Below are 18,047 nucleotides of genomic sequence, written 5' to 3'. Positions count from 1 at the left end.
ACAACACTTGGGTCGAGGGTAGAGCAAGTCAATTATTATAAATAAAGTAAAGAAGAAAACAAGAAAAAAGGCCAGCCAAGATAAAAGTGCACACAAACATCCCTTCATGTGAATGCCCACCACATAATAGACACGTAAGCTTTCATTTTTCGTATAAATCCCCATCACATAATGCTTGCGTCAACTACTAACCAGCTACCTTCAAATGTACAATCTTCACAAAAGAGATAGAGGGGACCATGTTGCATATGGAACTTAAACGGGCAGGCCGATGAGCCCCAAACCTTGCAAGGCCCCCTTGAGGCTCATTAGATACAAGATAGCAGCACCTCATATTCTATTTTCCATTGTGTGTGTGTGTGTGTGTGTGTGTGTGTGTGTGTGTGTGTGTGTGTGTGTGTGAGAGAGAGAGAGAGAGAGAGAGAGAGAGAGAGAGAGAGAGAGGCGAAACACGAGGTTTTGTAGTCTTCTTGGGAGTTTGCCAACCATCAATGGAATTTGCCATTTTGGCTTTACCTTTGGTATCAGTCTTTGCAGCAAGCTGCGCATTAGCCAAGCCCTTAACTGAGTCTTTACCCTGTTTGGTTTGCATGCTTCCATTAGAATCCCCCATCTTCGGTCTCACAGACAAAGAGGAGGGAGAAGCACCATGAGTTCCAGCCGTAGGAACAGCAGATGGTGGCAATTTAAACAAAGACTCTTGGCATTCAGACTGCATATGGCCAAATTTTCCACAACTAAAACATGCACCTGCAAACTTCCTCCATTTGAGTTTAAAAGGCCCTTTGCCTACCATAGGATCACCAGAGTCAACCGTAATTCCTGATGGCGTCGGCTTGTGCATATCCCACAACACGCAAAATCTATTGGAATTAGTATCCAAGTTTGGGGGGACATATCACTTTGCCTAACTGAGCCGCCATAAGAGGCAAGAAATGCTTCCAAGTTCGCGGAAATCCAACTATTTCCACCCAGACCGGGCACCTGTGTCGTATCAAACTCTAATAATCTTTAGTAAGCGCCCATGGCAGTACATGCATCATTTGCATGCTGAAAAACAAAGGCGACATTTCCAACAAACGCGAACAAGCATCCACCTTAGCTAGAAGCACCTCATAAAACCCGCGGGCACCAAAATACACCCCTCGGACTGCTTGTCTTTCCAACAGAAAATCAACCCATTGACCTAATCTTGTGCCGAGGGCATCTTGCCGGGGAAAAACAAAATAACTGCATTCAATGCATATTGTGCAACCGGATCCATCAGCTGCTGAACCGGAATAACCACTTTGGTATCAGGTTGATGGCCTTCCCAGGCATTCCTAGCGTCTGCAAAATCCTCCGACAAACACTTTTTAATGATGTTTGCAGCATCCATCGAGGAAAGATCAACCTGTTTTCTACGCTTATATACAGCTTCTTCTGCCATGACCAACCGAAACCACACTTTTTATAGACAAATGTCTTCCTCAATTAGAACACTGCTCTAGACTGTCACTCGCTTTACTGCCACTCACTTTTTAGTTTTATCAAAGTATCTCTGTACAAAACCACAACACTGTACATGAACGAGTCTCTGTTCTATAAAAATCTGAACCAAAATGCACCAGAAGGGCTCACAGCACAGAAACCTAATTCGTTACAGTAGCAAATCACTGAAGAGCCGACTAAATTCCTTGGAGAAAACTCTGCGCAAGCTGAAATTTGCACGCTGACAAGCCAGGCCTAATTCAATCATGAACTGTACAAAGGGCTGAAGATGGAAGGCGCAATTCTGCCCAATTCTGCTGACGTGACAAAGTTGTTGTCTGCCCAAATCCGCTGACGCGACAAAACAGCAATAGAGCAGGAGCAGGAAGGCGCGCAGTGCAGGAGTTCTCGAAGGGCTGAGGGTCGCGCAGGGCAGAAGGTCGCGCAGGCCTGCTGGAAGCGCTGGGTCAGATTCTAAGCTCTGAATGGTGTGGAGAGCACGTAATTCCCTCATGTTTCAACAGATTCAAATGGAGTATGTTTCCTTCTTCAAGACATCTCGTCCGACAGTCTCTCCGAGTTGCCTATGACTTGGACGAGCTTCCCGCTAGCCATTTCGAGCTCTACTTTGACTGTTTCTGATTTCCTGTTTGTAGTATTTTTCATGGGTTTTCCTCGTCTTGAGGTTTCCAATTGGTAATTCAATCTGACATTACAAAAAAAAAAGTGTGTGTGTGTGTGTGTGTGTGTGTGTGTGTGTGTGTGAGAGAGAGAGAGAGAGAGAGAGAGAGAGTTGGTCGATTGGATTTCTGTACGACTTTGCACTCATTTTGCTGTGTGTGTACGCGCGCACGTACCCGGCCCATGCGCTCGAGTCTGTGTGCGTGTGTATTTACTTTGTGTGTACAGCCTTGGTATGTCTGTACGTTTATGTTTACATAAAGAAATACCAAAAGGGGCGCCAGTCTTTGGGGCCAATATCTCTAGGCACGGAACTCCGCCGGGCCAGTGCAAATCTAATGTGATCTGTGAATTGTTTTGAAGTGGTTATTTGGTGCTGTCGCGATTAATTCTTGACTTGGAGTGTCCAAGTCTGTTACACCAGGGGCCTAAATACTACATAAGACAAATGCTGACGTGACATCTGCCTTGATTTTATGAAAAGGTGCTGACGTGGCAAACTGTACAGACAACCCGCGTTTTGTGGCGGTTGTAGGGCAACGCTAGATTTTTGGCTTCTACTACTTTTGGGAGCCACAGCTTTTTATGTCAATACTTTTTGGGGCCAAGGGGCTTTAAATATGTAAGCCAGGGTCTCACTCTGACATTCTCAGTGCAAGAAGTCGAGCAAAGCACCCTTCAGTTGTACCTTGTTGAAGCAATATAAAGAAATACCAAAAGGGACGCCAAGGTTTGGGGCCAGAGGCAGTCTAGGAGTGGAACTCCATCACTCCGTGTCTTGCGTGGATTCTCTTTTTGTACAAATGTTTTGAAGTGCTAAAAGTCAAATCCAGTGTGCTCCTTTCAATTGGCACGTGGTGCCCTCTCGTAACAAAGACTAGATTTCACTAATTTGAAAGTGGCCGAAGTTGATACAAATGGGACGGACAGATTCAACCTTTGATTTTACATCAAGGATAATTTCTTTGCCTTTCTCATCATTCAATGTGGCTTTTCTAGCCCTATAGTCCACCACGACACGGTTCTTATGGTGCTAGGGTATTCCCAAGAGTACATCACACCCCTGACAATGCAACCGAAGTTTGCCTATGACATGTGTAATGGTGACATCATGCCCCAGTTCTCCTAAAGCCGCATCCATCGGTGGTCCCATTGCTTCGGGTGTGATTCCAAGTCGAGCCGCCAACTTGCGTGAGATGATGTTGGCCTTGGTGTCACACACTAGGGCACCCCAAGTCGGGAATTTGACACCACACAAGAGAATCACTTAAAAACACTTCACAACTTTAAATCATGGTTCAATTTACTCGACATGGCCCGGCGTAGTTCCGTGCCCAAAGGTATTGGCCCCAAAAGCTGGCGCCCCTCTTGGTATTTATTTTTATATCAATGCCTGAGCAAAGTACAACTCCAGAGGGGTCCTCTGCTCTCAGACTCTGCATCCAGATGCCCTGAAGAGTGAGGCCCCTTGGGTCTATTTATTCTTACAAGGGATGCCACAAAGCAGAGCCCCAAAAGCTAGTAAACTCAAAAAGAATTTGTCCCAAAAGCAACTTGTTCCAAAAAGCTTTTGGTCCCAAAATCTGCCCAAAAAAAGCGCAATTTGCAAAATCCGTACAGTCTACCACATCGGTAGTTGTCAATGTAGTTCGTGAAAATCCATACAGTCTGTCGCGTCAACAGCCAACGCAAATTCCAGGATTCCGTACAGCCTATCCTCTGGTCCTACCTGAGTGGTCATGCTGCATCATTGGTTTGTGACATACCCCCCTCTTGAAAGAATTGTAATCGCCCTCGATTACGCCTAGAAATCAGAAATAAGCCATAAATCAGTTCAATAGACACTGACTCTAAGTACCGACGCACTAGACGACACAAATCTAGCACTTGTACAAAGACGACAGTCACATCACATCACATTCGAATCATATCACATGGAGTCTAGGACCATGATTCTTGGCAACGTATCTAGCGATCGCATCTAGATCCGCACCGGACCTCACTGTAGATTTCTCGAGACCAAAATGATGCACTCATTTTGTCAATCATTCCATCTGCACTCAAGCACAGTCATGTGCGAGTAATCATTTCCGGGGATCCCAATCCATCAATCACACACTGATTTCATACTGAACAAAGTGGTTCAATCATTCCGTTCTAGTTGTGGTCATCTCATCCAGCAGGAACTCTGGATGCGCTCATGACAATTCCATTCAATCATTCATCGTGATTCAAAATTCATGATTCTTATCGATGTCAGGATGAAGTAGGTAAGAAAACATCCAAAAGTCTCTCACAATAGGTATCCAAGGGTTCTGCCTTAACCATCTCAAGATGATTCTAGTCGGTAATCACGTCCCATTTGTATTCTTGAGTGAGCCATGAAGAAATAATAAGTCTCTTAAACTTCAGCCACTTTGTCGGCGCTTCTTTTCTTAGAAAAAGAGTAGACCACCATGTCCATGCATTGCCTTTCAAAAAGGATGTTGCCCGTTTAATCTTGGAGTGCTCTGTACAGCGGCCTCCACAAAATGCTATATCAAATTGTTGGATAAAGGCTAAAGCCTTGGAAGAATCTTGAAACCCTGAAAAGGTTTCAAACTTTACAGCCTGTCCACTCTGTGAAGTCCTTGGCCTTTTTGCCCTTGTCTTCGAGCAAATCATATTGATTGGCCCTGTAAAAGTGCTTCCTTTTTTACTAAAACATATGGTCCTTTCGTCGTTTCTTGCTCTATCTGTCCTCATCACTCGAGTCAGAAGAGGATGAGTTGTCCGAGCTGTCAGAAGATGAGGACGAACTGGACAATCCTTCGAAATGTACATGCTTCTTCTGTTTTCTTGCATTCACAAAAGAGGATTTTCGGCCCAAGTACACAGGGAAGTCAGTTCCCTTGTTGGGTTTCATCAGTTGCTTCTTCCTTGCCCCCAAAAGTTGGTTGACTCGTCTTTTGACACGTCCTCGAGTTCATCTTCAATAAACATCAGTGGGATAGGAGGTGTCTTGAGGGCTTACTTTATTGGGAAATCGATGGCTTTCTACTAGTGGGAATGCACCTCATCGATCGGGTGCCGGGTCAAAAACTTTAGCATACTGGGGATCCTTTGCAAACTAAAGGATCTGCTTTGCACAATCATCAACCTGTTGTTGACGCTACATCTCCATCAAGATATCCCGTAGACCGAGGGGGCCCGTACTTGGTTTATTCAAATTTCCTATGCTGCCTCCCGTTTCAGAAGCATCGGGAGGGTTCGTCTGATTCTTGCGAGATTCGTCGTTTGAGAAGGAGAAGAACTCTCTGAGCTATCTGAAGACAAAGACAAACAACTGAAGTCATCCTCGAAGGAACATGCTTCCTCGAAAGTGGATTTCTGACCTAGGTGGCCGGGGTAATTCTGTGCATTGCTCTTCTTCCCAGAATGTTGTGTGCTCTTCATTAACTGACTGGTCATCTTTTCAAGAGTGTCGTCAAACTCTTCTTGCAAGTACAATTTCCTCGTTTCTCCACTGAGCACTCGGCTCTGCTTATTGGTGAATGGACGACCTCTCGCCATTGTGAGTGAACCTCAGCGAGTGGGTGATTCTTCGGATACTTTGCATACTTCAGGTCCTTGGAGAAGTCCGTTTGGCACAAGTGTCAACCTATAGTTGACGCCACTACTCCATCCTATCAAGATCTCTTCGCAAGAACGGGCCATGGTCTTTCCCCAATTCCTCAAAAGGAGGTCGGCTCCTGTTGAAATCTTCATTGGTTTCTTATGCTCATCTTCTGGGATCGAGGTTGAATTCATCTTCTTGAAATCGGATAGTTGGTGAAACAGTTTCTTCTCAGGCAGATTCACTGCAAGAATTCATGTGTGTTGCGGGAAAAGGGATCGGATCCTTTGTAGAAGAAGAATCGTCTTAGCTCTGATACCATTGTAATAAGCTTAGACACTTCAAGCGAGATATCTATTACCTACAACAACACAAGTGAGAAAACTGCAAACAACTAAATTGAACTTGGAGAGAGAGAGAGAGAGAGAGAGAGAGATATGAAATGAAATGTCATATTAACGTCTTCAAAAGGCCAAAGTGACCTATGAGACCAGAACGTTACAATGTGGTGAATCTGATACAAAGTCAGAGTAACAAAATGACAAAATAAAAATACTATGGAATCCTAAACTCGTATGTGTGAACTAAGTAGCTAGCAGGGATAGCTAAATCACAAGAGATCCAGCATTGGTCGCGGGCGGATCTCATCAATCTCCTCCATGATCAGCAGTCCGACCGGGCGTCATGCATGTCAGGCCAAAGTGATCCGAATCCTCTGATGTAGCCTCCGTTGATGCTGTGTAGTCCTCCGCAGTCGTGGGCATCTGGATCTCCCCAGCTAAGTCGCTCAGTCGATCAGTGTGCCTCTGGTGTGAGGCGACAAGCTCTGCTGTGGTAGTAGCTCCTCCAAGTGTCCAGTGTCTGCTCTAGAGAAGTTTGTGATGTGTCTCTGAAACTGGCTAGCCTCTCCTCTCATCAGGTTCTCTCTGTGTCTGCGCAGCTCGAGCAGAAACAAACCCAAGCATCTCTGATCCTCGTACCTTATGACTTTGGAGAGAGGTCCAAAGCCATCTCTGAACAAGCAGTGGAAGTGGCCTCGTATCACGTAGTAGACGGGGCAATGGCATGTGTAGTGCAACTTTGTCTCAGGCTCCATGTCACACACGGGACATGTCTTGGCCTTTGCTGGTACTCCGCTGTATCTCACAGTCTCGATCCGCAGCTGGAGAAGATGCTCTCTGTAGAAAGCCATCTTCGTGCCCAACTCCTGTGCTGGCTGTATCCATGTCCTCTTGGTGTCTAGCTGAGTCAGGTCCTGGCGGATGAGCTTGGTGATCTCAAACTGTGTAAGAGTCAGAGAGGGTGCATCCAATGAGTATTGGAAGGGAGGCAATCTATCTATGCTGAACCCATGCGCCTGAACCATGATGTCATCTCCACATACCAACATGCTGTATCTCCATGCATGGCTAGCTGTCGAGAGGACTCAAGTGCAAGGCGGGCGTATCTGTCTCTAGGAAGTTCCCACATGCGGTGTATGAAGGAGACAGATCTGGTGAGCGCCTCAACCACTAGTGGGGGGGCAACTAGCTCTGCTCGGATAATGGCACATGGTACTGAAGCCTTGGCTCTATTGAGCCGCGTCATCATAGAGACCAAAGGCTTCTCCATGTCCCCCCATCCATCAGTGCAACATGTCCTCCCGTGATGATCCAGAGAAGGACCCCATATCTCAGCTCCATACAACAATGCAGAAGCCACCAGAGTGTCAAAGAGCCAAAGCTTCGTCCGAGGCTCCTGAAACTGAACCTGTAAACACATCCTCTCCAATCTATCCAATGCCGCATGGGCTCTAGTCAATCTAGTCTCTGCTGCTCTCCTCAATGAAAATGTTGGTCTAATAAAACCACTCCAAGGTAAGTGTAAGCATCTGTATACTCCACTGTCTCCTGGCCGTATGTGAATGCGGGCGCTGACCTCCTGATCCACTGTGGGGTGGTATTAAATACCATGACCTTGGTTTTACCAAGGTTGACAGACAAATCACTTTCATGGGCGTTTAAACCTATGTACGCACCTGTGAGGGTCTATCTACACCGTTTCACTCCACTATTGGGGTGAAGCAGGGCTGCCCGCTCTCTCCTACTCTATTTGGTATGTATGTGGATGAGGTTTCTGACTTCATTGAGAGAGATGGTGATAGAGGTGCACCGCTGGCAGAGACATGGATTCCGCTATTGTTATATGCTGATGATATTGTGTTGATCTCCGACTCTCCGGAGTGGATGCAACGTCACTTGGATGCTTTGCATCTCCCATCTCCTGTAATCGGCACATCAATCTAGCTCTGGGTACTGTGTCGAATGTTTTGCAAAAGTCCACAAAGCTACAATAGATCCGTCTCCCATGGGATCTTCCCTCCTCAATGATGGCCCTGAGTGTCAAGATATGGTCAAGAGTAGAAAAACCTCTCTTGAACCCTGCCTGTCCAGCTGCATGCATTCCCTTCCTCTCTACCCATCTACTCAGCTACTGCTCAGGAATGGATGCGTACAACCGTGCAAATGTGTGTCCAATCATGATAGTGCGATAATTCCCAAGCTCCATAGGGTCTCCTGACTTGAAGATACGTACAATCGTAGATAGGCTCCCAAATATCAGGCAAGCCCTCACACATGGCACGGTTGAACATGACTGCTAGAAGCTCTGCTAGTAGATCTCTGGCATGCATGAAATGCTCAGCCACTAAGCCATCATGGTCATATGCTCTCCCAATCCTCATCCTGTCAATGGCCTTCTTCACCATCTCAGCGGTGAAAAAAGCACGTGTGTGGGCATGGATCGGGGGGGTCAGGAAGGGGCGGCTGTCCAGGAACTGTGTACAAAGATGATGCGTACTGACCCCAGGTCTCTATAGAGGTAATGGCGGGGGGGGGGGGCTCATGAAAGAGCCTCCATGTCTCACGCGAGTCCTGACTCAAGAAAAGCTAGTATAGATCCTGCTCTAGTCGAGCCAAAAATGCCCTCTTCTTCCACCGCACTAGGTGTCGGAAGTCAATCTGTGACTGTCTGTGAGTGATGTCCCCCAAAAGCACCTCCCTCCGAAGTCTAGCTCTAGTCTGGCGGCATTCCTCATCATACCAGCTGTTCTGAGGCATGCTCCCTGAACGGCGTCTCAGCTCAGGCTGGGTGTGTGGGTATGCCTCTACTGCTGCATCATATAATGTCTGTGTCAGTATAGTAGTAAGCTCCTCCAGAGGTCTCCCTCGCTCCTCAGTGCATAGGCGTATGTAGGTCCCGTCTATGAGAGAGAAGAAGAAGAGAGTCGACACGAAGCAGCGGAGATCCGCTTCCAGATGCATTGACCTGAAAGACTGGCATCCCTTCCGTTATTTATTTCTTATTGATGCTTCACAAGGTACAATGTCGAATGGTCCTCTCTGCAGTGCTCCCAAGCTAATCTGCCAGAAAAGAATGCCCTAGCTCTGATTATAAAGAGTACAAGGGGGCCCAAAAAACAAGGCACCCCCAAAAGCACATGGCTTCTACGATTTGGGGGGAATGGTCCACGCTTGTCCATCCTTTTATTTAGGTTTTAGGCCCCTCGGCTATAATCTCTAAGTTAGTGAAGATTAGGGTTAAGTTATTAAAAACTGGCCCTATTCTGTTATTGTTGCCACGTCACAAACTTGTGGCACTACCTCTAAAGATGGAGCATACGCAACTAACTCTAGCAAAGTTTCTGTCAGGTGCAACATAACTGAAATGGTGACAAGATCTAGACTTTACACTTCCACAAATCATAACTTCTTTCCTTGCTTGAATGTGTGATACTTAGCACGAATGATGGTTCATTTTAGAGAGAGAGAGAGAGAGAGAGAGAGAGAGAGAGAGAGAGAGAGAGAGAGAAGGAGAATGACACCCGATGGGGTCCAGCCAACCCTCTCAAGGGCCCCCCACATCGTTGCCGATGTGGTATTTGCTTTTGATTTCGTAAATGGGAATATGCAATACCTCAAGTGTAGACTCTACTGACTCAAATGGGGAATGTCGCCGCGGTAACTCTTCAAAATGAAGCACCTTCGGGGCTGATTTGGTGCACCTTTGGATCCGTCTTGATGAGGGGTTGTTGATGGCCACCACGGGGTAGATCTGGAGTTGATTTGCGCTCCCAATGTGAGAGGAGGAAATGGCCGAGGAGAGGCTCAATGGGCTGCCGAAGGACCGGGCTATAGCAACGAGAGTTGCGTTAGCAGATCCATCATATTTCCAGCGAGGAAAGGGGCTGAAAACTGAAAACCATGTGCTACTGCCTGAGATCTAGCGATAGAGAACCAAAGCGCTAAGGCTGAAAATGCAAAACTTTGGTTGACCTGCAAAATGCTAGGGCTGATTGATAGCGCTAGCTCTGAATGCTGGAAATGTTGGGACTGATGCTCTTTTTATAGGATAGGTATATTGCTTAAGAACCCCTTAGGACTTAGATAGGGCAAACTTGGAGACAAAGTTATAAAAATAAATTATTTGAATGATTTATTAATAAACTTGTCTTTCCAAAGTCTCTAGGTGAATCTCTAGGTGAATCCGAATGACGCGAGGAATGGCTCGTTGGATTCCCCTAACCTAACTACATGCACATCATGACCGATCCCCACCGTAGTGTAACAACATCTATCAAAACGCTTGTACAAACCATTTATGCAAGAGGGTTTCAAAACTAGAAAACCTAATCTAATGGACTCGTGTGGACATGCAGGTCCTACCAACAGGCTTACAAAACTACCGGTAATAATCATCCAAGGATTCTAGACACTCCTATCTAGGCATATGTTCACAATTGGCTCTGGAAGTCAATGAAGCATGTCCACGTGGCACACAAAGCCATGTGCACGTGAAATCCCCTCCTGCTTAAGGTGAGGTACTGGTACCAAACTCCGTGCATGCCATAAGATGATCTCGAATATATGGCCTTCTAGATGATGTCCTCCACAGCTACTTTTAAGACAGAGGCTCCCCCAGGTGATGTGGAGATGTCCAGGGATGGTGATGATACATCTACTCGCAAATATTGGACTGCCTCTTGGATCAACGATTCCCTAGTTGGTCACCGGTCAACCTTTGTTGCCCCGACTTGAATGGTGAGAACCAAACTACAGACTAGATGATGCGCACAGAGCGAATGGCCGGCTATGCAAATGTTGATGCCCACGAAGGTTACCGGCCAGCCTATGTTGCCCCTACGCGAGAAGATTGGCGAGAGCAACACCGAATGGGAGATGAAGATGGATATGTCCTTTGGAATGCCCATGAGCCTTGGCAAGTCCTTTGTATGATGTTTCATGAAACCGCCAAATAACTCCTCAAAGATAACAGGCTCCTATTGGGTCTTCACCTAGATTGTCGTATGATGGAAGCTCCAAATGAATCCTTGTCTCTGTAACGGATGTAGGCTCATGATGCCTCCGAACCATTTGGCTCTGGATTGATGGCACCAATTGCTAAGAAGATACAGATGGTGTGGCCCCGATGTGCTGCCAAAGATGTGTAATATCGATGACGATGCAATGCCTCTTCTCGAATGATGGAATTCTCTAAGCACATGGAAGAGATGGTTGTGCAAACAATGCCAAGACTCCAGAGCTAATAGGCTGATCTGGATGGTGCCTTCCTTTGTCGTCAAAGGCCGTAACAAATCCTAATACTTGCAATCAACATCTTCATGTTTCCAATGCATGTCTTCAATGATTCCATCTGTCATGTCGAAGAAGTTATGACTGCAAATATCCATGCTAGGATTTCTTTACGTCGAGGTGGTCGAGCGCGCACACCAAGTCAACTACCCTGCCACAGGCACACCACAATTGTACCCCCCTGTATACAGTGTTTGCACGGTCCTACGCGCAGTGGCAGGTCCTGCAATTACCTGAGTGAGAGAAGCGTCCTTGGGTGAAATGCTACAACACACAATCAAACACTTGAGAGGGGAAAAAAAAATCAAAGATTAGCGGATTAGTGCAAAATCACAAAGCGGTGCAGCAGAATTGAAATGGTGACACGATCTAGACTTTACACTTCCACAAATATTTACTTCTTTCCTGCTTGAATGTGTGCTACTTAGCACGAATGATGGTTCCTTTTAAAGAGAGAGAGAGAGAGAGAGAGAGAGAGAGAGAGAAGGAGAATGACACCCGATGGGGTCCCAACCAACCCTCTTAAGGGCCCCCCACGCCGTTGCCGATGTATTTGCTTTTGATTTCGTACATGGAATGTACACACATGCAATACCTCAAGTGCAGACTCTATCGACTCGAATGGGGAATGTTGCCGCGGTAACTCTTCAAAATGAAGCACGTACGGGGCTAATTTGATGCACCTTTGGATCCGTCTGGATAAGGGGTTGTTGATAGTCACCAAGGGGTAGATCTGGGGCTAATTTGCACTCCTGATGTGAGAGGAATGGAGGGCTGAAAATGGACAGCAATGGGAGCATTCAATGCGGTGAGGGGATGGCTTGGGAGAGGCTCAATGGACTGCCGAAAGACGGGGCTGCAGCAAGAAGAGTAGCTTTAGCAGATGCACCACATTTCTAGCGAGGAAAGGGGCTGAAAACTGAAAACGTTGGGCTGCTGGCTGAGATCTTGCAATGGAGGACCAAAACGCTACAGCTGAAACTGCAAAATGCTGGCTGATCTGCAAAACGCTAGGGCTGATTGCTAGCGTTGAATCTGAATGCTTGAAATGCTGGGACTGATGCTCCTTTTATAGAGTAGGTATACTGCTTAAGAACCACTTGAGACTTAGGTAGGGCAAACTTGGAGATTGTCACAAGCTGCAGATGTGTCGAGCCACTGAAGACCTAGAGGGCTAGGGCTCCCTGAGCCTATGTTGCAGATCCCGGCCAAGGGGCCTGAACCCTAGCAAAAACAGAAGAAGAAGAAGGATTTACCAACTTATAGATCTCCGTCGAGTGGCCCAAATTATGAATGGGTTTGAAATCCTAACCCTCAACAAACTTACGGTACCGGATGGAGGGGCCCAACTTATTAAAAGCGCACACACATACTAAGACTACAAACTGCGTAGGCAAGATGATGACATGGCAGTTGTACGGACGGCCCGCGAACTGTGGAGGTATTGCCACGGTAGCAACGTACGGGTCACCCCTTAAGGGCGGTTGATTTTTGACCTTCAGCTTTTAGACTTGCTGCTTTTCATGTAACTACTTTTGTACAAGCCAAGGGCCTTTGAATATGTGTTGTGGGCTCTCTCTCGCATTCTATTGTATGGAGAAGCAAAGCAAAGCCACAGAGTTGTACCCTGTTGAAGCAATATAAAAAAACATCATTTGGGGCCATTGCAGTCTCACTGTGGAACTCCGCCACTCCGTGTCTCGTGTGGATTCTCTTTGTCTTTCTATTCATTGTTAAAGTGCTAAACCTCTGTCTCAATCTGTTCTTTTCAATTGGCATGCAGTGCTCGTCCCGTTACAGTGGTATCAGAGCTTCAGCCGTGTGCTTTTTTGAAAGCATACCGGTCCTCCCAAGAACAAACAGAGCAAGATGGCGTTTTTGGACTCTTCGGAGTATCTACAATTTCTCCTTGACGAGCTTCGGACATCCTCTCAAAGCATCCTCAACAGAATCTCCCGGTTTTGTAGAGCTTTCAACAGTACTTAAATTGCATATTGCCGCCAATGTTGCCTTAGGTTGTTCCTCCCCCTCCGGCACCAGAAAGCACAAGGGCTTCAAATCGACAACCTGCCCAGTCTTCGATTCCGATCAAGGGAGATTTTAGGAATATGGTTCAACACCTGATGTGACTTGGTGCAACCATTGTTGCCACCACCTCCACCTAGATACAATCATTGGAGTCCGTATGGTTTCCCCTATTATTATCCACATCTTGGGGTTGCACCAAATCAACCAGAAGATTTCAAGGATAGGGCAACTATAGTCAAATTTTTCATTTTTCTAGAGTGAAAGATGGGAAGAAAGCCTTGAAGTTCCTGCAACAATTTGACAACATCCATGCCTTGGGGAATTACACAAAAGAATCGAAGATCTCTCGAGCCACAAGATTTCTCACAGATAATGCTATGCAATCGTGGAGTTCGATAGCTACCTAGCCACATGCTCCAAGGACTTGGCACGCTTTCAAGACTACTTAAAATTTTTGCACGAAGCTGCATGACCTCCTAGTTTGAGGTACGGATTCTATCAGAATGGGGCAACTTGAAAATGCTTGCCACAGAAACCATTCGACCCAGGAGCCACTAAAAATATGATCCACCCCGAATTCCTAAAAACAGATGGATTTTGAGTACGATCAACTCCTTGGAGAACTTGAAGCTGAGCTAGCCACCGGGAAAACTCAAAAAGTTGTACCTCTCAACTCGTTGGAGAACTTGAAGCTGAGCTAGCTAGCTGGCAAACTCAAAAAGTTGTACCTCTCATTGGTGCTCTTCCGGTCACCATCCACCAAAGGTACCATGGCAAAGCAGATTTTCACATCATGAACTTGGGCAATTGTGATGCTCTATTGGGCATGCCCTGGCACGAAAAGAACGAGACGACCACCCAGATTCGGAAGCGCACCATCACTTTCAGACATACTAGCATTCAACATATTGAACAACCCAATCGTCAAAATGTACAAGGCTATCACGAAACAACCTCATAAAAAGGTTTCTTTATGCGTGCTATCTGCAGATGCAGTTGCAGGTATTGTGGTGGATCACCCTGACAAACAACCTTTCCAGTTGATGCAGCAAGCAAATACTCAGTGTGAGCTAGCAATCTTACACAACATGTACGTCACTCCAAGAAGAAAAGTATATAGTACAGCACACATATGAATTCGTCTCTATCAAGTTGCGTGATGAGATGCCTCATTGAATGCAATCTAGTATTCAATGGAGTACCCAACAATGATTGTGCAGTCACAATAGAGGTGGTCATGTTCCCATTCCTGTTCCCGCTTGACCATGGCAACTACCACGGTGACATGAGCTTCTCCGACTACATCAAGATGAGAATAGGTAGTTTGTTCTCTGTATACACACTGTACAAACCATACTTACTGATAATATACCAGCTCAAATAAGCAATAATAATAGAAAATTCTTTTTGTAGCACAATGTTGTAACGTAACATAGATGCATACCAGAGGAAGAACAAGAGTGCTTTCACTCATGATGAAGTAAGGAACGTATCCGATACAATCTTCTGTTCGGTATGCCAGGGACACCACTATGGCACCGAAAGAACTTGAGAGACCTCATTGCAATGGTGGATATGTGGGAACTACCAGATCTATTTCTCACATTCACAGCTGATGATGTGACATATACAATGTAGGGGGAAATTGAAACCGGCAAGAAAGTGGCACAGAGACTCAACAGAACCTACACTTGGAAGAATTGTCCCGTTCGGTGTGCCGTACTATTCCATGAGCGTTTATATACTTTCTCGAATATGTACATGCTTGGAGGAAATAAAATCTTAGACGAAGTGGAGCACCATGTTATAGGATACAAGATCCAAAAAGGAGGTTCACTCATGCTCACCTATGGATTTCCAAAACTGACACCGTGTCGCTAATGAAATAATAGTGTACATCACCAAACCGCAACAGAATGTAGCATACTTTTCAGAGGGCCTGCAACACCTTGTGTTGGCAGAGCAAACAAATGCAGTGTTGCTTGTAGAGTTGTTGGAAGCGATTTACCTTGCAAATATGGATTTCCCTTTATCCTAGAGCCACATCTAGAACCAATACTGAACCCATACTCATTATGGTGGTTGTACTACCATCCTGGCTATGTAGTATGAGCATTGCAATGTGGTTCTATATTATCCAACTGCTTTGTTGCTTTGGAAAGCACACATGAATATCCAGCGGCTGACAAACTTGTCCATATCTATTTACCTCATAAAGTACGCGATGAAGACTAAGACAACTAGTAGATTGAACCTCTCAACTCACATTGCAACTGTCTACGTTGCCTGAACAAGATAAAACTTCGTGTGATTGCAACATCATAAACTCTCATCATCCCCGGTCAATAAAATTGACCTAGGATAATGGGTACCTATGTAATTTGTTGTACCCATTACCGCGATTGATCCATTTGGCACACTTGAACACTCCCTCAGGAAAGCCCAAGCCGAAGCTATTCAGAAGACAACATCAAAAACAAAGCATTGGCAAATCAGCTCCAAAACAAGTTCAAAACAGTTCATTTCTTTTTCAAACAGGATTGTCGAACAAAGTTCAAAGAGCATCTAATACAAATCAAACTTATAATCATTCGGAGTTGGTTTCTGTCAGTCGAACTTTAAGAACAACTTGCTTGTCGTTCTGCTGCAAATGGTGAGGAAGTAATAATGTTGCGTAGACTTGTTACATTCACTATTCCAACAAATTAATCGGTTGTCTAGCAATGATCACTTGTCAAAGAGCCGAGTTGTGACCGCATTGACAATGTTGTTGACAATAATAGAAATATATATTATACTTAGCAATTGAGTGTGAAGCTTGTGCAATTTTAGAACACGTTGTGTGTAGTTTGGAAGCAACACCACGATGCTTTGCGTTCTTGTGTTTTTTCACAACTAGAGCACTCCGACCAATGGAAGCTTGTGCGATTTTAGAATAGGAAGCAACACCACAATGCTTTACGTTCTTGTGTTTCTTTCCTAGCTAGAGCACTCTGACCAATGGAAGCTTGTGTGATTTTAGAAAACGTTGTGTATAGTCTGGAAGCAACAACACCATGCTTTGCGTTCTTGTGTTCCTTTCACAACTAGAGCTCCGACCAATGGACTATAATATTGTTGGTCTCTGATGCGTCTAGTATGATCATACTCGATAAACATATGCAGTTGTTGACTAAGTTGTGTTTCTTAGGGTGACATCTAGAGAAGGAGCAGGGTGCACAACCTTAGCACATTGTGATGTTCTTGATGTACTATTGCATATTGATTGCCAATGTTTTAGCAACATATATATTTTGGACCTTGAAGATGCAACAAGTCTTTATTTCGGACCATGAAGATTAAGCAAGTCTTAATTTGCTTTTCTCTTTTTGATAGTCCACTCCTTCGCTTCATACCTCTTCTTTTTTGCAAAAGAGATTGATTGCTCATTATACTTCGACGCATTATTCAAGTACCTTCAAAAGAAATATTCATAGAAAGATGTATATATCTCATAATAATAACTAATAATATTAAACTTGTTTCATTTTTTGGAAGAGAGTTTCCTTGTCATTGTCAAATTTGTTATTAATGAACAATGCAATATGTGCTCGCATGCTTGTGCCCAAAAAGAAAAAGAAAAAAACCATACGTACGACGTATGTATGGCAGGGAGGTGGCACCGTCCTCCCCCAGTTATTATAAACCGTAAAGAACATGCCCTTTTCCCGTATACTTGTTTTCTCCTCCAATGTTGAACGGACGTAATATGCTTCTCCTTTAGTGTTAAGAGGGTCACATGGTTTTTTTTCTTTGAAATTATTTTATTACAAAACCTTTTATTCTAGTGTTAAGAGGGTCACATGTTTTTTTTATTTGAAAAATATATTGTTTTGTATGGTTTATTCGAAACCTTCCTTACGGATATAAGCAACTTTCTTACTGTACTTTTTAGAATGCTATCAAAGTTTTAGAATGTTGTATAATGTGTCTATTAGGTCTTGAATTCAAGGCATGCTAGATATTTTCAGGTCTGTTGGGATTGCTCTTATGATGTTAGAAAACATTCCCTCGTTTTTCACATCTTGAATACAGTATTCAAATTTGACATCTCATCCATCATAAGTTGTCGGGAGAGGGATTTTAGCCATAGAATTGGTGTTCAAACGACTCACACAGAGTAGATCGTAGCAACATCAACCATCAATATGATGAGCGCATCGATTGGAGCAAAGGAGATCGGAATGAGATTAGCTACACACAACCTCAAAGAGTGGCTGCAATGTTTGTAGCCAAGAGCGTTGCTAAAAAACTTGCTTGCAGACTTCTAAGAGAAATGCTTGTGGATAGCCAGCTCTCAAGGCATTTTGTTATTGTGCTTGATGAAGCACATGAAATAACAATACACATTGATATCCTGTTTGAGCTAATGAAAACCTAGTAAAGCAGCGAAAATGATGTGGTAAAGGAGGGACATGTACATGCAACAAGAAGAGGAAGAGTAGATAATGAAGAGAACTTAAAGAAGAGCAACGCAAACCATCAACCTGCCCCAGATACTCCACCTCCTTTGGGTCCCTTACGATTTCCCATCATCAGGTTCCTAATCAACTGAAAATGAATACTTTATCAAAGGCTGCCTGAAAGTCATGCTCCGTCAAAGG

General features: G+C 44.8%; 1 protein-coding gene across 1 annotated transcript in view; it reads right to left on the bottom strand.

Moving 5' to 3' along the window:
• Positions 1-18,047, bottom strand: part of LOC147461869 (uncharacterized) — a 47,236-nt gene that overhangs the window by 27,206 nt on the left and 1,983 nt on the right. The window lies entirely within an intron of this gene.

This window comes from Adiantum capillus-veneris, chromosome 3 (assembly GCF_014529385.1).
Source record: "Adiantum capillus-veneris isolate H3 chromosome 3, ASM1452938v2, whole genome shotgun sequence".
Lineage (NCBI taxonomy): Eukaryota > Viridiplantae > Streptophyta > Polypodiopsida > Polypodiales > Pteridaceae > Adiantum > Adiantum capillus-veneris.
The sequence above is the reverse complement of the archived record's forward strand: the minus strand, read 5'-3'. Positions and strand labels throughout refer to the sequence as shown.